This window comes from Lynx canadensis, chromosome B4 (assembly GCF_007474595.2).
Source record: "Lynx canadensis isolate LIC74 chromosome B4, mLynCan4.pri.v2, whole genome shotgun sequence".
In the NCBI taxonomy this organism is placed as follows: Eukaryota; Metazoa; Chordata; class Mammalia; order Carnivora; family Felidae; genus Lynx; species Lynx canadensis.
The window spans coordinates 113215353-113237989 of NC_044309.1; the positions used below are offsets into that span (position 1 = coordinate 113215353).

A 22637-nucleotide genomic window follows, 5' to 3' on the forward strand; every position below is an offset into this window, starting at 1 on the left:
CAATAATATAAAAATTATTTTTTATTGTAATTTGGAATTAAAATTTCAGATGATCCCATTTGGGCCGGCGGTGAAGCACAAGGAAATGAAAAAAAAAAAAAAAATGAATGTTCTCATTTTGTTTTCCAGTTTATAAATGCTGATGAACTCCAGCTATTGTCAAAAACTAATTGTGCTTAAAGATATATCTTAATTTCAAACTTCTGGTTAAATACAGTGGATTAAATACACACATTTATTTTATTTTCACTTGAAAGGCTACTAAAAATTTGAAAGGAAATGAAGCACACACACGTACACACACTTTAAACCAATGATAGCAAAGAGAATTGGAGAGGGAATGATAGTAAATGAGGTGCATAAAAAAAGAGAGAGAGGAAATAAAACAGTTGGATAAGTGGTAACTGACTTAATAGATCAAAGAAAACTAAATTTTACGCCTGGAGAGAGGGGATGCCAATAGGAAACAAGACAATTTGTGCAGAAGAAACCCAGAATGACTCAGGGATTTGAGGTTCCAAGTATCTCTGAAGGTAAGGGCGAAGCATGGAAATGAAGAAAGGAATCTTACAGGAAAATCTAGATCGGGGCAGTCAGATCCCCAGGTGTGCTCACCTATTCCAACAGCTTGGTGAGTACCTCTACGCCACTGAAGAAGATAGGAGAGTAACAGACTGTGAAGAAATTGAATCAGAGAAACTGTGCATTCCAGGGACACGAAGCATAGCTGATAGATTCACCAACAGTCTACATAAAGAACTCTGGGACCCTTCCAGCCCTGGCAGGAGGATTATTATCCCTGTCCCACTCCAGATAACATGCTGAGAAAACCATCCCATCCAAGAGAAAGACCCGCTCATATGGATGAATCCAGCTTGTACACAGAGTATTCTTGGCCAGTACATTCTTTTTTTTTTAATGTTTATTTATTATTGGGAGACAGAGGGAGACAGAGCGTGAGCAGGGGAGGGGCAGAGAGAGAGGGAGACACAGAATCTGAAGCAGGCTCCAGGCTCTGAGCTGTCAGCACAGAGCCCGGCGCGGGGCTCGAACTCACAAACCGCGAGATCGTGACCTGAGTCAGAGGCTTAACCGACTGAGCCACCCAGGTGCCCCTTGGCCAGTACATTCTGAGTGTGTGGGTACCTTCTCTGATTGAATAATGCCCATGCTGTATCAATTGTGAAATATTTTTAATATTACCCTTGGAATCCCACAGTAATTAATAGTTATTAATTACTTAGTTATAAAGTTATTAGGAAGACTAGTAGTCAAAAAGACCCAGCCTCTTGCACAGAATGTTCAATCAACTATTGAAATCCTCTTTCTTAAACATAAATAGTCAGCCAAGGGTCACCAGGTATTTGAAGGAAGACCTCAACATGAATAGCAAAGACAAATAAAACAATAATAATAATAAAGCAATAATAACAAAAAAAGAACTTGGAGGAAGCAAAGGGGATTCAGGGAACAGAAGAAAACTTCAAAAGAATTACACTTTCAGAGAAATATAAAAAGATTTTGTAGCCATGAATGAAAGAAGAATAGGATGCCATTTAAAAAAAAAATCAGAAATATAAGAAAGGATTCTTTCTGCATGAACAGAAAAATTGTAAGTAAATAGAAAGATTAAGAACACAAAGTGGAAATTGCTCAGAAATTATATCAAAATAATAGGGATGGAAAATAAAACAGACATGAGGATAAAATATCAATAAATTAATACAGGAAAATGTATCATACTTGAAAAATTACACACCTATATCTTCTGTGATTGTTTAAAAATATATGTATATATGTATATATGTATGTATGTATGTATATATGTATATATTGTAAAAAAATATATGTGTGCTGTAAGCAAATTGTTCTCATTTATTGGTGCCAATAAATTGTTGATTGTTTGATTAATTGTTGTTGTGAGAACAACAACAAATATCCCAGAGTAACAACACAGTGTTGAAACACAGTTTTCGCTAGTAAAGAACTACGGATACATATTGAACAGAGAGTCACGAGCTCAGCTGCTTTATGGTAAAGTAATTAGTGATGAGTCTTCCTGCAGTTGAGGATTTAATCAGTCATGAGACCACATCGTGTCAATTTTTTCATGAGCACTTGTGTTGGAAAAACCGTTTTCTTGTGGTTCAAGGAAATTTCGCTTCTGGATAAGAGGGCCGATATCTTTCACTTTAAGATCGACTCACTTTTAGAACTCCAAACATCAAATATTAAAGTCTGAAAACTCGCGACTGCCCAAAAGCAGTTATCCAGTACCTGACCTGAATAATGCCTACCATTTGTTTCTCTAACCGTCCAATTTTCATCCAGAATGAAAATCTTGAACAATGCAGAAGGACACCTTCGCCAAGAACAGTATGAATCTTATTAAACATTTCCTGGGTACTCGCTATGAGAGCATAAAACTACATGGGGAAGCAGGATTATCAGGTTAGGGGAAAAGAGAGATGAGCAGAGCAACTGATATTGTTTAAAGCTTTTTATGTGGAAAGTTTCACATACACACAAAAGCAAAAAGAATAAGATAAAAAAAAAAAAACCCCGTGTATGCAGCTTCAACAATTTTCACCTCATGGTCAATCTTCTTTTACCCACATCCAATTCTCCTTGCCCTCGTACCCATTGGATTATTTCAAAACAAAACTAAGATATCACATTTCATCTGTAAATACATAATATATAATGAGATATGCATATATGTGAAATATATATACATATGTATTTCAGAAATAAAAACCTTTTCATAAACATAATGAGGATTCATTCTCAAAACGAAACATAATTAACAGTAACTCCATGACATTCCTAACTAACCAAATCAGTGCTCACATTTCCCCAGTTGTCTAATAGTTTCATTTTCATTTTGCTGATTTGAATCGGAAGCTATTTTCCATTTGGTTACCCAGTGGTATGGTATGTACAGAAAAGATAGGATAAATGTTTGATTCTTTCTCTTCATTTATTAGTTTTCAAATTTATGACTTGGTTACCTAGTCCTTTAAAGAAGACCAATGGTTTTGGGGTTTGGGGAGATGTGTGTGTGTGTGTGTGTGTGTGTTTGTGTGTGTGTGTGTGTGTGTGTGTTGGGTTTCGAGCCACTGCAGTTATTTAACTGATGTTCAAGGGGCACCTGGGTGGCTCAGTCGGTTGAGTGTCCGGCTTCGACTCAGATCATGATCTCAGGGTTCGTCGGTTCGAGCCCCACGTCGGGCTCTGTGCTGACAGCTCGGAGCCTGGAGCCTGCTTCTGATTCTGTGTCTCCCCCTCTCTCTACCCCTCCTCCACTCACACTCTGTCTCTCTATCTCAAAAATAAATAAAAACATTAAAAAAAAATTTAACTGATGCTCAAATTGTCTTGTCTTTGGTTACAGAAAGACTTTCCTAGTTGGCTTCAGCGTATTTTAGACATAACCCCAAAAGTAATTGATAGCTTCTCTGTTCTTTGGCAGGATAGATTATTCCAGGGTCATTGTTACACATTTCCTTCCCCAGAACTGGAATCAGTTCTCTCTCAAGGACCTCTGGTCCTTGTTGGGAGAGAACAGTATTGAGAGACCACAACCTGAGTTTTGAGCCTGGTTAAGGAATGTGAGGAGTGTTCATTTTTACTGAAATGGTCACTGTTTCCAGGCCTTTTCAGTGAGTAGAGCTAGGACATCTGTATTTTTTATATTGAAACACATCACAATTTCTATTGACAGTTATAAATTCAGGATTACAGAGTTTTTACTTAACTTCCTCAATCTTAATTCGAAGTACTTTCTTCCATTCCCCAAATCCTGATTCCCAACACGAACATAATTTCTCATTTGTTTTATGCCATAGTACACACAACAGTCTCACAAAAAATGCACACAGGGAAGGAGGAAAGGAAGGGAGGAAGGAAAGAAGGAAGGAAGGGAGAGAAGAAGAGAGGGAAAGGGAGGGAGGAAGGAAGGAAAATCAAGAAGCAAACAGTAACAATATTATCACAATAAAATAAAGAAAAACAGTTTAAATTTTAAAAAATTTTTTGTGTTTGTTTTTGAGAGAGACAGAGCGTGAATGGCAGAGGGACAGAGAGAGAGAGAGAGAGAGAGAGAGAGACACACACACACACACACACACACACAAAGGGCGGGTGGGGGAGGGGCAGAGAGAGAGAGAGAGAGAGAGAGAGAGAGAGAATCCGAAGCAGGCTCCAGGCTCTGTGCTGTCAGCACAGAGCCCGAGGCAGGGCTGGAACCCACAAACTGTGAGATCATGACCTGAGCCCTAGTCAGATGCTTAACTGACTGAACCACTCAAGGCACCCCACAGTTTAAAGTTTTTTTGACAATTTCTTTTTCTTAGAGTGTATCTATGGATAAATTACTGTCACCTGAAATACTTCCCCTCTGTGATTAGGCCTCTAATTCAAGGCTCAGTTTCACCTTTCGCTCTCTATGTTTAGAGTTTGCTTTGTCTCATGGTTAATTTTGGTCTAAAGTCACATTAAATATTTACCTGGTTTTGAATTCAAAACAGCATATATTCAAAGACACCTAACTTTGAATTCTGTCCGTCCACCTCATTTCCTCACTCCCCCATAAATAACTGTGTACTGAAAGGTTGTTTTTTTTTTAATATCACCACATTTATAATCAGAATATTGTCTTCTTGGATAAATAGCAGGATGCCATAAACACTTCTTTTTACCACGTTTTTTTTTTTTAACTTAACAACAAATTCTGGAGATCATTCCATAAACTCATTAATTTTTGAAAAATATGTTCTTTTGTAGCCAAGGTGAGAAATTCGGCTATAAAATTGCAGCCTTAGTAAGCAGCTGATGGCAAAACAAAGATTTAATCCTAATGTATTATATATATAAAATATATATATATATATATATATATATATATATATATATATATGCAGATTGGAGCTTTGTAGTAAACCTCCATAAAATGACTCACCAAATTCACAGCATCGCGCTGGGAAAAATTCGAGTAGGTGGCTTTGCTTCTGAGAGGTATACACAGCGTACAATTTTACCCTGCAAAATGCTTTAGCTACTACAATTTTCTTGTGCTTTGCCTTTTTGAAAAGTAATGCTCCTTCCTATTTTAGCAGCACCATTTGCATTCCTATTATTCACACTGAACTGGGATTTCCATTTTTATCTTTCCTTTGTGACTTGTTTTCATTCCAGCGCTTCTCTTCCTGCTCTTTGCCTTTCCTTTATCTTGCCCTTAAATGGAGGCCTCACGCTATGGGAACGCAGCCATGAGCTTTCTCGCCATCATGCCAGGCCCTGTCCCAATTTAATGATATAAGTTCCCTTGAACTATTGCCAACAAAGCTAGGACATCCCACACGCATTTGCTATGGAAACACCTTCATGACTAATGGTCTCTCAAATTAAGGCATTTAAAATTGAAGCTAGAAGTGGTTTTCATTTTTTGGAAAAAAAAAAAAAAAAGAAAAACAACATTCTGCAGCTATGGAAAAAAAAATATAGCAATTCTTTGAAAGTTGTGAGTTGCCGTGTCAATATATCCAGCTTATCCGGGAAGTAGATTCCTACAACCCCAACCCCAAGGTATGTATGTATGGAAAGCAAGGGTTTCCGCCTACGGACCCATGTCTCCGAGCAGCCTCTGTTCTCTTCCACTGTGTGTTTACAGGCTCAGGTGTTGGGGTTGTGCCAGGTTCTTCTCCTTACAACAGACGTGGAGACATTTAAGAGTCTGTATAATTTGGATGCTGCCAGCACCACATCATGTTCCATTTCTTTCTCCTCTCACATTATCATAGTAAATTACCTAGACTTCTACGAACCCACCAGGCCATTTTGCCTTTTTTCAACCTTTTACGTTTGCTCGATAAACGGTGGTTAATTGCATGATTGAATGAGTAAATGAGCCTCGATGGGCTCTCCTAGGTGGAAAAGGGAGGCTAAACGATCACCTCTATGTATTGCATGAAGAGTCTGGGTTCAGATTTCCTCTCTTTCATGTCTCTGAAAGGAATGGGGTTTGAATAGAGAGCTCTGATTTCTCGCGTTGAAGAATAGCATAGAGATGGTGGACGCTATTGCCAGACGCAGGATTTTCGTTTTCACTTGAAAGAGGCCAAGTGGGCTTTGCCACTGTGTTCCTTTGACAAACCCATCTTCAAAACCATTCAGACAGCCATACCGAGAACCCCCTTCAGCCCACGTGGAGCGTTGCGGAGAGATGCCTCCATGCGGCCCACATCATCCGGGTCTTGCTTCTGCCACGTCCCTCTAATCCTCCTCTTCCCTCACTACTCTTTGCCCCTAATTGAAGGCTGACCTGCCCTGTTGGTTGTGTCCACAGATCTCACATGGCGAGTTGCTAATCTGATGGATTTATTCATCTCAATGGAGAAGACTAGAGAGGTGCTTTTCTGGCTGATGATAAGAATCACTTAAATAAAATTACAGATGGCCTTGTTCTTAGGGTTTCTTTTTTTATTTTGTAGGCCTGGGTTTGACAAAGGATCTTTCTATCCTTTTTAAAGCACCTTCGTGATTCCAGTGTTGAGGCAAGCTGGGGATCTGCCCAAAGAGAAGCACAATCACGGGATACTCATTACACTCTCTAAGGAAAGCAAGCCATTCAAGACACACACACACACACACACACACACACACACACCCACTGTTGTTGTCTGTCTCCCGGATGGCAGATTGGTGACTCTGCAACTCAGTGAAGACGGAAGGGAAACACCTTCTTTGTAAGTCACTGCTAACTCCAGTTGTGCCTTCAGCATCTCCACACGCCGTGAACTAATCTGGGGTCAGCTCCATGACCACACAAGTGGCATGTTATTTTTCATTCCATTTGTCTTTGTTGTAGGTGCGATTTTTAGACACAAGTTCACTGGAAGCTGATAAATATATTGCACAAAAAGTCATCTCTCAGCCCTCCAGCCCTCTACGGAACAGGTGGATGAGAATCATAAGGCCCAGTCCCTCGGATGGCAGGTGACTTCACTGACACTGTTTTTCCTCAGTACCAGGCCCTGATCACACCTGTCCCCGACAGCTAGCCTTCCTTTCCTGCCCAGAGCTGCAGGGTTCAGCGGAGCAGATTTCTCCTATGCTGAACACATGATTTCTTCTTTTTTTTTTTTTTTGGAGACTTTTTTGCCCCACTCACTAATACCCCCTGGGCTTCCAGTGAATTTCAGTTTGCCAAATATCCCAAAGGAATTAAAGACCTAATTTTAGAGCAGAGGGAAAGTGCATTCTCAGAGCGACTGGGAGTACCCATCCTTAACCGTAAAAGTGACAAAGGGAGAGCAGGAGTGGCTCGTTTCCTCAGTCTCGAGGAGCAGCATCTTTCCGAAAAATGAACTCAGCTGTTTGCAGCCTGCAGAGGACCGCTATCTACACATCACAGCCAGCAGAGAAGAACAGGATGTTATGAGTACAGCGTGAACCTCAGAGCTAGAGTCAAAACCACGCTCAGTGCTTCCCAGGCCTGTGTTTACCTTGTTTTCTTCAAACTTTAAGAAAGAACTCTCTTGAGAATGGGGTAATGCCGAACTGATAGATCTCCTTTGTTTTCTTTTCATAAGAACATATCACGAAAGAGGCCTGTAGCTCCTCCTTGGTTTTTCCCCAACTCTGCTCTTTTGCAGCCATAGAGAGCCCCAGAGCATTTGGAGTGTGTAAGTCAGGTCCATTCCCCCAGATTCTTCAACCATAAGATGAAGACGGTGGAGAATTTTCTGGTAAACACCACGTGGTAGCCAGAAAACACAACCGAGTTATAACAGGGGCACTGACAAGGAAACTGAAGGTGAAGGAAGTTTAACCCCTACAATGGGCCATGCTTCCTAGATACTCATTTATTATCCTTACTACATCCCTTCTTAAGTTGTGATTAAAAATGAACCATTCGCCAGCTGTCAGGCCTCACATTCTTCAAGTCTCACTGCCCAACTAGTGGTATGATAATTAAGAGCATAGGGTTTTAGGCATAGCTGGGTTTGAATATAGATTTATTATACTTGCTGAGGGACCTTATGCAGGTTACTTACCCTTTCCAAGCTTCAGTTCCCTTTCTCAAAAAGAACTAAGTAAGAGAAGGCATATAAAGGATTTCCACAAGGTCTGTTACTTAGGAAGTGTTCAATAAGTGCCACTATCATTTTCCTATTAATTTTTCTTAATGTTTGTTCATTTTTGAGAGAGGGAGAGAGTGTGCAACGTGGGGAGGGGCAGAGAAAGAGGGAGAGAGAGGACAGCAGAAAGCCCGATGCAGGGCTCGAACTCATGAACGGCAAGATCATGCATGACCTGAGCTGAAGTCGGATGCTTAACGTACTGAGCCACCCAGGCATCCCAACAAGAAATGTCATTATTATTGAACCAGTATATTATTAATCAGGCCCCAACTGGTTGTAAGTGAAACAAACCCGACACAAACAGGCCTAAATAAAAAATGGTTGCCACACATAGTTGGAAACTCCAGCGGCAAGTTTGGTTCAAGCACACATGAATCTGGAGGCTCAGCTAAAGCCACTGAAGAGGATGCCCAACCCCAACCCCCTTCTGCCCTCTCCCATCTTGTGGTTCTGCTGTGCTCTTCACCTTCATTCTTCTACGGGCTCATTCCACAATAGGTCCAGGCTTGCGTTGTTCTTCCAGCTGAGGGATCACGGTTGGAGAAATTTCTGCCAAGAGCTCCATCTTGGCATCTCGTTGATGAGATCCATCTGCCCCTTACGGGACACTGACTGTGGGCTCAGATAAAGAGAGAACATTCTAAATTGATCAGGCTTGAGTTCATCCTGGGGCTGCAAGGTGATGCCTGCCTCACTGAAGCCATAGCAACCGAGAGAGGGAGAAGGGGCTTCCCCACGCAAAGATGAAGGTGACCGCCACCCCAGAAAGGGAGCACGCATGCCGAGCAGATGTCTAAGCCGCCCTAAGTTAAATTCTCTTTCCTTAGATATCTCGGCAGCCCCAAGTTAAATTCTCTTTCCTTAAAGACACTTGCCAGTAAATAGAAGAAATGCAAACTTCGCCTTCGAATTGAGAGAGCAAGGTCTGCCAAAGAGGAACAAGTTTTCCAAGATGTCTCCTAGGGTGAAAGAAAGAGGAATGTCAGACTCATAAACTCTGAAAGCACTGAGTTGCCTGCGGTGCCTAAAGGCCATCCCAGGAGCAGAAATCCTATTCATGTCAAGCTAAAGGTTACCTATAGACTGGCTTTTCGTGGTCACCGTGTGTGGTCCTGGCATTTTTTTAATTGGTTCTGATTCACTGCAATCTTAAAATGTTTTGCCTGTGTATTTCATGTTGAAAAGAAGTTGGTCAACATGGTACCTTTCTCTTTGGCCCCAATTAAATCTCACTCAGAAATAGTGTCCCTTCATCCAAACATTCCTTCATCCTTGTATTCCATCATCTGTCCTCAGGTCTCCAACGCACTTGCCAAAACTAATGACAGCTTTTTTTTTTTTTTTTTTAATTCAAACCAACTTGGACGGCACATTTCTTCTTATAGAAGCAATTTGTGTATAGTTCTAGAAAAGTTAGAAGATCCGGAGGCACCTGGTTGGCTCAGTTGGTTGAGCGCCTGACTCTTGATCTTGGCTCAGGTCATGATCTTGCAGTTCCTGGGATCGAGCCCTATGTTGGGCTCCATGCTGACCACATGGCTCCTACTTGGGATTCTTTCTGTCTCTCTGTGCCCCTCGTCTGCTCACGCTCGCCTTCTCTCTCTCCTTTTCTCTCTCAACATAAATAAACTTGAAAAAGAAAAGTTAGAATATACAAACAAGCACAGGGAGATAATAACATCATCCCCCGGAGAAGCTATCAGCGTCTTAATGTTCAATTATCTATGAAGGGGACCTGAACACGCTACCCTAAAACATGAATATTTTAAGCTGAAGAAGTTTGAGAAAAACAGCAGAAGCAGAAGGTCACTCTGGCCTTTTCCCCTTTACCCTTTTTTTTTTTCCCCTGAAACAGGCCATAAAATCTTCATGTGAGAGGCACCCTCCCTACACCCGGAAGAAAGGTGCATCCTTATTTCGGGGGACAAAGGGACACCAAGAAGAGTCCGAACAAGCAAGCCTCACTAAGTTTTCCCCAGGTCACTACACTTACCTTGTTCTCCTCACCTTCTCCTATGACTCCACTACTGTGCACCCTTCGTCAAACTTAGCATAAAATACTTAGGTCTGATGGTCTCTTTGGATCATCATTTCCTTCAGAATAGTCTCTCGCTCCATGTAAAACTTACATTCGATAAACGGGTGTGCTTTTTTTTCCTGATAATCTGTCTACGTCCGTTTAATTTTCAGACCCAGGCATCTTAAGTGAGTCAAGAAACACATTGTCCTTCCCAAACAAAACAAAACAAAATCTTTAAAACAAAAAAAATATTTTAGTCTTTTATAACCTGCTACTTTCTTTCACCCTCCCCTATATCAGAATTGTTCAATATCATTTCTGCCATTTATTATTATGAGGTGTCCTTAACCTTGGCACGGTAGACAGGTTTATGTTGAAATCCCCTGATATTTTATGAAAACGTTGAGTCATATAAGCGTTTTTCTGGGGAGATGGCTGATAACCTCCATCCAGCTCTCCAGGATATCTACAATCTAAAATGAAAAAAAAAAAATTACTGTTTAATACCCTCATTTTAAATGGTGGAAATAGATATATCTGGCAAAGAAAAAGACATACAAATAGATACTCTGATTTATTTAACCAAATCCTTCTTGTTGGATATTTAGGTCCCTGCCAGGTTTGGGCTGTCACAAACAACACCCAGTGAATGTAACTGTTGCTTTAAAGTTTTTTTAATTTTTTTTTTTTGTTTTCAACGTTTATTTATTTTTGGGACAGCGAGAGACAGAGCATGAACGGGGGAGGGGCAGAGAGAGAGGGAGACACAGAATCGGAAACAGGCTCCAGGCTCCGAGCCATCAGCCCAGAGCCTGACGCGGGGCTCGAACTCACGGACCGCGAGATCGTGACCTGGCTGAAGTCGGACGCTTAACCGACTGCGCCACCCAGGCGCCCCTGTGTTGCTTTAAAGTTTAATCACATAACTATTTCCCCATGATGCTGCAGGATATGAAGTTGCTGAGAATTTTTGAAGTGTGGAGTAACACACATTGACAAATTGCCAAGCTCTTAGAAGGTGGCGTTTTACCCAGTAGAAGCCCCTAAGCTCAAGGCCCTGGAACTGCTCGGCGAGGGAGTCCACCTCCTAAGAAGCAGCAGCTGTGTGGGGAAGCAGCAACACTTCCTGCCTTTGTCTGGGTTTGTGACTGACAAAGACCTGCCTGTCACTCTGGGGCAGAGTCCCTTGTCTCTTGTTTACATTTTTGCAAAGGACACGTGGGCAAGCCCGCGGCAGAGCCTACAGAGGACCTGCACACCGCAAGTCGGTCACAGACTGGGCATCTGGTGATTCCCTTTGGGGAATTAGGATGATCTGAGAGTTGGGGGCCTGCCAATGGGAAATTCACCCAGAGGAAAGCAACAGGACTCCGTCTTGCAGTTTCAGTAGAGTGGAGGAGGGGGGGAGAAGGGCAAGAAAGTGAGCGAGAAGGCAGAGGCAAAGAAGGGGTTCCACTGAGTTGGCTCCTATGTGAAGAGGTTCAAACCAGTGTTTCAAAATACAGGAATTGGAAGGTGTGGAAGCAAAACTGTTCCGAGTTCAGATGTATTTTCATCCAGGGGTCTTACTGAGGTGTTTACTAAAACAGCTTTAATGGTCCAAAAATAAATGTTGATCGGGTCTGTGTGTGTTTATAAAAGTGTATCTGGTCTGCGAGATGTAGGGCAAGCTAGATCATCGCAGAGGACAACAAAGTCAGAGGCGCCGACCTCCGCGTTTTCAAGGACGAGCAATACTCTTGCCGATGGGAGTGAGTCATGTGTACAAAGCAGGAACAGCACTGTTTTCGGCACCCAAGTCCCCCTGAAGCGTCAGAACAAAACTACCAAGGTATTATTGGTCATTTATGATCTGGAGCTGAGCACATAAGGATTTGCCTTTTTTAAAGTCGTGGGTGGGGCGCCCGGGTGGCTCAGTGGGTTTAGCGGTTAAGTGTCTGACTTCTGCTCAATTCGTGAGTTCGAGCCCCATGTCGGGTTATGTGCTGACAGACAGCTCAGAGCCTGGAGCTGCTTCGGATTCTGTGTCTCCCTCTCCCTTTGCCCCTCCCCTGCTCTTGCTCTCTCTCACTGTCTCTCAAAAATAAATGAACATTAAAAAGAAATTTTGAAATTGTGGTTAGCTCATTTGGACTTTCTAATGATATTCTCGCGATTTCAGTTTTTCCCATGGAGAAACTCCAGCGTCACCCATGCCAGAGGTCACCTCCAAATGCATCACACCCTCCCTTCCTTCAGGTCTGATATTTCTCTGGCAAGGACTTTGGCTCAAACTCCCTCCCGTTCAAGTTGCTATCCGCCTCCAGATCACAATCTCTCTAGCAAATAATACCAAGGTTTTTGCAAAAGCCTCTCGTGTGGCGCACCTCCCCTAACCTTCCTAATAGCACTTTTCTTAGAAGCCCAGCATGTGTTATCACGCCTTCACAGATGGAGAAACGAAAACACAGAAAGATTAACCAGCCTATCTAAGATGACCTAGCAAGACATCCACTAAGCCCGTGACTCCTGACAATGTGTGACACACAAATGCTGTGACGGCTCCCCCTCACCCTTGTTTCTGTGCAGAAAAATAAAGGGAATCGTTTTCTGGCCCCAAAGACCTCTTGACGCTATGAGGATGGCAAATTCAATCAGACCCTCATTATCTAGATCCAAATCAGTTCTGACAGAGTCTTCATTAGATCTAAAAATCCTGCCCGTTTGAAATCTGGGTCCCCTGGCTTGCTCGTGTCACCATAAATTGGCTGTTCTAGAGTCGGGGAGGGCCCCCAACAAAGTGCTTACAGATGATGGCCATCGTGTATGAAATAAAAAAAATAAAAATAAGAAAAATAAAACAGTTTTAGTAGAAAAAAGCTAACAGTAATGATGCTAAGATATCACAGCAGCAGTAAGATCTCATCAAGGAAGCAGTCTCTATAATGGTCTAGAAATGCCATTCTCAAAAGAGAACCCAGTTATTTAAGCAAACAAACCAAAAAAAGGGAGGAAATTACAGAGACATTATCCCAATCCCATCATGGGAACTAATGCAAACTTCTCTTTTGAAGCCGAATTTCATGTCCGTTAAGCTGTATTTCATATTATTGAATGTTCCAGGTCAGAAAACGGCACCCTCTAGACCTGCAAGAATTCATCTAACCCCAGACAAGGCGTTTTCTTTTTCTTTTTCTTTTTCTTTTTTTTTCATAATGGAATCAAACTCTGTCACTTTTTTCAAATGTGGAGCCAGTGAGACCAGCCCTTCAGATAAGCAGAGTCAATGGCCATTGAGTTAATGTGACTTCAGAGGAGCCAAAAAGCCTGCCTGCCAAGGTGCTTAACGCTCCCACCATTAAAGTCATTCCGATGAATGGGTCATTGCATTTCCAAAATGCCCCTGTCACAGATACAAACGTAGGCCTAGCACGGTGCCCAGGCCATCATAGCCACTCAATGCTTATTGAATGAATAAAAGAATGATTGTTACCCAAGAAGGATAATAAGCTGGGATTATATTGGTTAGGGTCTATGCCAAAAATATAAAAGTATCTGGAACATATTAACTCATTTACTCCCACTGTATGTGGCTGTGAAGTCGGTCCTCGGATTGACCATCTGCTAATAACCAGCCTGAACTTGAGCTTAAAGACGTGGGACATTGGAGGGGCGCCTGGGTGGCTCAGTGGCCTGAGCGTCCGACTCTAGATTTTGGCTCAGGTCATGCCCCTTGTTGGGCTCCGTGCTGTTCATGGAGCCTATTTGAGATTTTCTCTCTCCCTCTCTCTCTGTCCTACCCTGTCTGTCTGTCTCTCTAAGAAAAAAGACAGAAAGAAAGAAAGAAGAAAGAAAGAAAGAAAGAAAGAAAGAAAGAAAGAAAGAAAGAAAGAAGAGAAAAGAAAAGAAAAGGAAGGAAAGGAAAAGGAAGGAAAGGAAAAGAAAAGAAACGGGACACCGGAGAGGAAAGTGTGCAGTCAAAGCAACGGGGCATGCGACTGAGGGCCTGGAAGGGTGCTGAGGTTTGCTAGAGGGAGAGGAAACCCAGAAGGTAAGTCCAGGGTCCATACAGCCAGCACAGCACCGAGGCCCACACCATTTTCCCAGAGACTTGGCTGAGCAGTCTTCCTATCAAGATGAGCTACCAATTAGTGATTCTCACATGAGTTCAGGAGTTCAAAGCCCTGCTCTCCTGCTTCCTAGAGGTAGGACTTAGGACGAAGTATGTAACTTCTGGTGCTGTGATATGAGCATAATAACCCGTTCTATGTGCCGTTGGGAGGGTTAAATAATACCCATAAAGTCCTTAAAAGAATGGCCCACCTGGCCTAGGAAGCCCTCAATTCATGTTAGTTATTATTATCAATAATATCTCTATCCTCTACTATCTCTAGGGTAAGATATTGGGAGTGGGCAATCTGCTTCCTACCATTACCGCTTCTACAAATATCAGTGATAAGGGAGCTGGCAAATGGCCTTGGCAACTGCCCCGTCCAGTGGGTATGTGTACATGTGCATGAAAGAGAGCCGTGCATTTACACTTCTATTCCTCACTAAATGGGCAGAGTCCTGGCCCTCTCCCTGCCCCAGTTGCTCAACATCAGAAATGGATAATAGCAGTATATGTCTCGTGCTGCTGAGGAAAGGAGTTAGATGAATTCATCCCCAGTCAGAGTCTGGAACAGGGTCAAGCAGAGAAAAAGTATGATTATTGTTATTTCCTGTAGGTGTGTGTGTTCCTCACGTTTTTCTAGGGATCAGCACGATATCGATAACCAATTTTCAATTAAAAACAAAATCTTCTGGGGCGCCTGGGGGGGCTCAGAGGGTTAAGCATCTGACTTCGGCTCAGGTCATGATCTCGCGGTCCGTGAGTTCGAGCCCTGCGTCGGGCTCTGTGCTGACAGCTCGGAGCCTGGAGCCTGCTTCCGATTCTGTGTCTCCCTCTCTCTCTGCCCCTCCTCTGCTCATGCTCTGTCTCTCTGTCTCTCAAAATAAAATAAAAACATTAAAAAAAAATTTTTTTTAATAAAAACAAAATCTACTAACACATGGATATGGGCTGTACTTGATTCTTGCACAGTGTGGAGTACAGCCGCAGCTCGTAAGAAAGGTTACAGAGACACTGGACCCTCAGCTCTACGTTCCTTCTGAACTGGTCTGATAAATCCGTGCTGAAACCGTGGCTCTCTGGTGAAGCTTGTTTAATACTGCGGTGGCGATTAAGGTCACCTAAAAAGCTTTTGAGAAGCATTATGTTAGGGTTTGTAGCATAGGGCGAGACACGGACACTGAGTTAGCCGTGTTCACTTCCCAGGCCGCCCTGGGCATCAATCGAGAACCAGAACTGTGTCCAACCTCAACCCCCGCAGTGGCCCTTGGGCAAGAGATTAAAATGCCTGTGTGTTTCCAAATCAATAAAACTTAGGGGCTCTTTCCAACTCTGGGAAAATGCATAAGAGGGAAGGGGATGATAAACAAAGGAAACGAGGTTGGGGATTTTTTCGTCTGAATTATAGAGTCAGTTTCCTGTGTACCAATGCTATTACTCCCTTTGCCATTCCCATTTAAGCCTCCCTCATCTACTGCATCCAACTTTGAAAACCCAGAATGATTATTTACAGGGATAGCTTCCATAAAGGAAGAGATGTGTCTATGTCTAGAAGATATTGGGGGTGGGCGATCTGCTCTAACCCTTGCAACTAACTTCTACAAACAGGCGACAGATAAGTCGTGTAACTCTTCAGCAGCTGGGGCTAGGCTTAGCACACGCGTGTCTGTGTGAGAGAGATGGCCAACCGCACTGAGCACTGCAACAGCCGAGAAACAGAGAGAGAGAAAGAGAGAGAGAGAGAGAGAGAGAGAGAGAGAGAGAGAGGTCTGCTCATTGATATGCAAATGACAATCGCAGGCATTCTGCTGTGTTTAAGGAATCCCGTGACCAGTGTGACCACAAGCAGGTTATTAAAATGAAACAAGACTATTTTGTCCATTACAAAAAGCCCTGCCCTGTCCAGTGAGTGGCGCATAGAGGCCTATTTACATTTCAACGGCCAACCAACAATAAATCAATATAAATACCCCTTCAAATCCATTTTCTTTTTCGAAGAACAATAGCTGTTGGAAATCACGGGGTTAAACAGGAATCTAAATCTAGCAGAAGTGAAAAAAAACCAAAATCGGCATCTGGTCAATCCTCTGTCTGCTAAACCATTCATAAGTAAAGCCCCTCACAAGGGCTGGGGTGGACGGAGTTCAGAGAAATCTCAATTCGCGGTCCCAGAAATTGACGTCCGCCTCTAAATAATAACAGTACTAGCAAGCAGCTCCATGTATCATGTAACACGTTTATAAGTATTTACTCTGTGACAGAAAATAATGTCTGCGAGTACGTATTCTTGAAATAGTGCATTGATTGCATTTCATCATTTATCCTCGTGACACGTAGGTACCGTTATAATCCTCATGTCAAAGATAAACTGAGGCTTAACGAGGTTCGGTACCTTGTCCAAGACCAGAAACCCAGTACGTGAAAGATCTGGGTTTCTAATCTGACCTGCACTGGAATGGGACCCTTAACATCCACACATCCTCCCCAAGAGAAGCAGCCACGGAGTTGGCTTACAGCTAGTAAAATAACCTGTGGTCTCAGAAGGTTTTGCTCGAGTTTAACCAGATAAGAAGCTATAGTTCAGTCTATGGGGAATACCATTAACTTTGACTTAAAAATCATTGGGAAAAAAATAAAAATAAAAAATAAAAATCACTGGGAATGAACAACTTATCTATTATAAATTCTATCATTCATTCAATTTTATATCCAACAAATAATTATTGGGTAATGACTGTGAAGTACACGCCAGAACCTGAGGACAGAGCGGTGAACCAGACAGATTGAGCCCTGACTTCACCGAATTTCTAGTCCTCTGAGGGAAAGAGATTTTCTAAAATCATCTTTCATTAGAATTGTGACAAATGTACCGAAGGAAAAGGCCTCCATGCAAGGAAAACAGATAAAAAGAAGATGCGGCCTCGTCCGGGAAAGTCGGAAAAAGCCTCTCTGAAAGGTAACAGTTAAGAGGCTTGGACTAGATAAGAGTAAGCCAGATATAAGAAGCTCAGCTCGGGGAAAGAAGGGTGTATCAGGACGCTTTAAGTTGTCTGCAAGTAAAACAAAACGAAACAAAACAAAATAACAAGACAAAAACAAAAACAAAAAAACAACCCTGCAAACCTGCTTAAAACAGTACAAGGTATTTATTATGACAGCTTCAGGCACAGTTTGATCAAGACTGTGGTTTTTGTTTCTCTCAGTGTCTAACTGTCCTACCAAATTTTATAGGTTGGTTTCAGTCAGTTTCTATCATGACAGGGCCTACAATGACAGTTTATTTGTTCATAGTCACAGAAAGAAAGAGTTCCTTCTTTATACTGGTTAGGCAATGGCAAATCAATCCTTTTAACTAGTAGATGCCTCCTGGATGACTGAAGTCCTGATCGCCGGAACCAATCATTTTGGGAAGGAGAATGGGACTTGCGTAATCTTGGACCTTAGGGTGGGTCCATTCCACCCAAATCATACGGCCACTAAACACAGATGGTATAAATGTTCAGGAGGTAACCACAATTTCAATTCCAGACAGAAAGCTATTCTAATTAAAGATAGAAACACGTGTAAAGAACTTTAGGGTGTTAGCTTAGATGTTGGAGGATCTAAGTCCCAGGTGAAAAACAGAAAATGAGGAGGAAATTGGCATGAGACAAAGTTGTACAGTCAGAGATGGGCCAGGTCATGCGGGGCTTGAAGGCCATGTTAAAAATTTGGGACCTGTTCCAGGGGCGCCTGGGTGGCTCAGTCTTTTGAGCGTCCAACTTCGGCCCAGGTCATGATCTCACGGTCTGTGGGTTCGAGCCCTGCTTCGGGCTCTGTGCTGACAGCTCAGAGCCTGGAGCCTGCTTCGGATTCTGTGTCTCCTTCTATCTCTGCCCCTCCCCCACTTGTGCTCTGTCTCTCTCTCTGTCAGAAATAAACATTAAATTTTTTTTTTTTTTAATTTGGGACATGTTCTAAAGATTAATGGAGAGTTTCTAGTGTACGTGATGCTCAAACCTACATATTTAAAAACATTCTTGTCCAGAAGAAAAATTTCATCAAAAAATACGTGTGTATATACCTGAAACATACGTGTATATATACATGTATGCATCTGATACACACGTCTGAAAAATCTACCATGAAACGGTAAATGCAGTTGCTTATAAGACGAGATCCTTGGAAACCAGAGGGCTGACCAAATACAGAGACTTTTCATTGCATAAACTTTTGAACTTGTGTCTTCCTTTATTTAACCTATATTCTTACCTTGGTTTTAGATTTAGAAACATAGCAAATTCCTTGTTTTCAGTGGATACTCTGTCCACTGTGTGGGGAGAGACATCGGAGGTGGGGAAGACGGCAGGGAGATGTGAGACAGGAGAGATTGTTGCTTGGCTTCCAACGGTACAGAAGCAGGATTGGAGCCCAGGTCACCTAAGGCTGAGGTTCCTGCCCTTCTCCTGAGGTTCCTGCCCTCCTCCACTGCCATAGCTAAGCCTTCTGTCCCCAGAGAAGCCACACAGAGGTAGCACAGAGTGAAGCAGCTACAGAGCCAGTTACTTCTGAACACGAGTTGCAGTACAGGCAGGAGGCCTGAGAAAGAGAACCCACAGAATGGTTGTGAGAGGATGATGGGGGCCTGGGGACAGGGAGCAAGTTTTTATCTGTGCAGAGGTACAAACGTATTTGACTTACCTGAGCTACTAATGTCCCCAGCTGTATAATTACGCAGATGTAACACCTCTGAAAATGAGACTGTGCATCTGAGTTGAACTCCTGGGATTCCAGATTGCGGATCGGGAGCCTTGAAACCTCTCCGGGAGGCAGCCCACACCCCGCTAGAAACTGGGAAGCTGCTGCCTGCTCTCACCTCGCAGCCTGACCTCACATCTGTGCCGGGTCAAGTTGAACTGAATAGCATATAATGTGTCCACCTTGCTGGCACAAGTAAATAATGGAAGGATTACCAAAGGTATGAATGGATGTCAGAGGCGATTTTAGCGATAACTACATACAATTAGCACAATATTGGCAAAATGCAAAATGGATTTGGGGCGAACACAAACATTCAGTCCATGGCAACAGGGAACTGTTTGTCTCATGCTTCTAGCTCACTGTGTTTAATCCCTCCCATGTCACAATTCACGTCCTCCATAAAATCCCATTCTTATCCTTTACACTGGTTGTAATCACACCTTTGAATCTCTCATTATTTCGTGATACTCCCCTTGTCCCATTAAGGGGTATGCTACAGCACCGGGGTAACAAGCAAGCCACCTGGACCATTGGGTTCCAACTTTTGTTCTACCATTTACTGTCTTCACGAGCTATGTGACCTTGGACAATTTACTTAACGTTTCTGTGCATCCACTTTTTCTTCTGTAAAATGGGGAGAGCCGTGCCATGTACTTCGTGGTGTGGTTCTGAGGGTTAATATGTACGTACATATGTATGTAATATATATGTGTGTTTACATACATACATATCAGCTTGGGGCACATTATAAGCTCTATATGGGAATTGGTTTTGTTAGTATTACAACTGAGCATGATAGTTACTGGCATATTTGTCGTATCTTTTATTTAGATTATATGGATTTCAAGTTACCTGATGGACTTAGATTCTTTTTGTAACATAATTGGTCACCTAATATACCATGTGGCAGACTACCGCAAAACATTAGTTTGCAACAACAAACATTTACTATCTCACAGTTTCTGAGTCACAACTTTGGGCAGGACTCAGAGTCTCTCCTAAGGCTCCAACTGAGGCGTCCCCCAGGCCAGCAGTCATCTTAACGCTCGACCAGGGGAGGAGCCACTTCCAAGCTCATTCAGATGACAATTGGCAGCCCCTGGTCTCTTGTGGATGTTGTCTGGAGACATCCATTGTCTGCTGTGTGGGCCTCTCTATAGGGAGCTCCCAACATGGCCACTGGCTTCTTCCAGAGCAAAGGCTCTGAACAGAACAGAATCACAGATCTTAGCAACCTAATCTCAGAAGTGACAACCCATCACTTCTGCTATTCTCTGCTTGTTAGTGGTGAGTCAGTATGTCCAGTCCATACTCAAGAGGAAGGGATTAATGAGGACGTGAGTACCAGGAGGTGGCAGTCACTGGAGTGCATCCGAGAGGCTGCCATCCACACATAAGAAGAAGTCACAAAATGAGCGTTTGTGAACTGTGCTAACCTTACTGGAGAACCCTTGTAATTCCGAAAGTCCATCATCTAATGGACTGAACAAGAGAGCTGCACAGGTGCATGACGTCTAAGGGAAACACTCAATGGTGTGTTTATTCATTTAATAAACACTGGTTGATCCCCAGTTTTATGTCAGATACTGTGGGGAAAATGAAGGATACTAAGAGTTTAAAGAAATAATTTTTTTTTTAAGTTTATTTCTTTATGTTTGAGAGAGAGAGATTGCTCATGAGGGAGGGGCAGAGAGAGACAGAGAGAGAGAGAGAGAGAGAGAGAGAGAATCCCAAGCAGGCTCCTCCCTGTCAGTGTGCAGCCTGACATGGCCTTGATCTCACAAACCATGAGATCGCGACCCGAGCCGAAATCAAGAGTCTGATGCTTAACCAACTGAGCCACCCAGGCACCCCTGAAAAATAAATCTGAAAGCTGGATAGGATCTGGCTGAACTTTCTCACTTAACAAAGAAGGAATTTGAGGCCCAGAGCAGCCAAACTAGTTGTCCGGACTCACACGGTAACACCACCACGGCCGGGACGCAAATCTCCTGATTTGGTGCTTCCTCCTCTGATGGAATTATGGGGGTTCCCTGCTGCGTGGTCCTGTGACATCTGTTTCCCCACTTCTATGTCTACGAAGAAAGACCACAAAGAAGAACTGAATCAATTGGACAGTCATTATCTTGAAATGCATGTAGTTTTTTTTTTTTAATTCAGTCTCTCGTATTAGGACATTCTTTAAAGAAAGATAAACTATAATCCCTGAAGTTCTTACATGTCTAACATAGATTTTTAGAGACTCCATTCTTCCCATCTCCCCTGTTGCACCTCGTACAGATATTGCACGTAGGCCTTCTACACATCACCTGCCAGAAACAGCGAGTTAGACATCGCCTGAGCTGGACAACCTCAGAGAGAGAGGCGAGGGCCACCCTACTAGACACAGGACCCAGCTCGCCCCCAAACCATCCAAGCTACAGTTCCCTCCTTTTGCTTCCCCATTAAGGCCGATGTTTATTTGTCTCTCTTGTTTGGCTTGCCTTCAACCCGAAAGCACCGCTTACGTGTGTCAGACTCAACAAGGCCACTTTCCCCTTCTGGAAAAATAAAACAACCTCTCGCCCTAGTCATGCCTGGGAATGGAATGCACTTCAAGAGGCAAATACAAGAATTTTATGTGGTATAAATAGACTCCATCAATTCCAGGAGGGGGTGTTGAAACTGAAACATTGACAGGTAATTATCAAAAGTACCTTAGAAAAGCAAGTTTCTGTGGACAATAGCCGCAATTTATTATTATTATTGTTGCTAGCCTCCCTGATGTTCTCCATTTATGATTCGAGTAATCTTGTCTCTTTTGATGAATGTACCTTTTGTTTTTCATTAAGGTGTCAATGCATTAGACAAAAGGCCTGCTGAGTACGACAAAACTCATGGTCACCTGACAGAGGAAAACAGGACTTTATACCTGTGAGCCAAAACACACTTGTCCCCGCAGGATGAGGGTGCCTATCCACAAAAACACGTGTACACGCACACACACACACACACACACGCACGCACATTGTTCTTGACAGTCCCGGAGACGACGCGAGGAATCTTTTAGCCAGGTTGAAGCGCTACATGTCAGCTTTGACAGCTCCGGACCCCACGTCACCGAACCCAGCCACCCCCACGCCTACTGACATCTTTATGTCTATTTCGTTGTGATCCTGCTGAAAGCCTGGACGAATCAGAAAGGAGGAGAAATCTCTCAAAGCTCCTCAGGCCTCTTCCCTTAACTGGAGATCCTGAGCTGTACGCGGTGGGCCTTGAAGCATTAGTTACTCCTAGACAGTCTGCTCTACTGCTCGAGCGGCTACTTTTCAAACCCTTCCCAGCCCCTGCAGGGTGCGGAGGAGTGGGAGAAGGCGTTCACCCGTCAGTCGGAAGGGCTCTGAGATACGATCAGACCAGACCCAGCGCTGGGCGTTTAGGGAAGCATTTCAACAGTTTCTTAACTAGTCAGTCCACGGGGATACGTGGATTTTTTTTTATTGGTCTAGTATCTGGGGCCAGTGACACAATCTTGGAGAGTTGTCAAGACTTAATAACCTTTCCACAACAATATCCTCGACGGGAAAGGGGAAATGGGATTTTCCAGGGCTCCAGGGCTGAATGATTATTAAAAAAAAAAAAAAAAAAAAAAAAATTAAAACAG

General features: G+C 43.0%; 2 long non-coding RNA genes across 5 annotated transcripts in view; both read right to left on the reverse strand.

Moving 5' to 3' along the window:
- The window catches only part of LOC115519422, a 32627-nt gene extending 24393 nt beyond the window's left edge, over positions 1 to 8234 (reverse strand). For all 4 annotated transcript variants that reach the window (XR_003970505.1, XR_003970507.1, XR_003970506.1 and 1 more), the window contains exon 1: positions 4961 to 8234. This is a non-coding gene — a long non-coding RNA (uncharacterized LOC115519422). The remainder of the gene's footprint in view (positions 1 to 4960) is intronic.
- A 1488-nt stretch (positions 8235 to 9722) lies between these two features.
- Positions 9723 to 22637, reverse strand: part of LOC115519423 — a 95920-nt gene continuing 83005 nt past the window's right edge. The window contains exons 2-3 of the long non-coding RNA XR_003970508.1: positions 20952 to 21069; positions 9723 to 10637 (exon numbers count right to left, since the gene is read on the reverse strand). This is a non-coding gene — a long non-coding RNA (uncharacterized LOC115519423). The remainder of the gene's footprint in view (positions 10638 to 20951; positions 21070 to 22637) is intronic.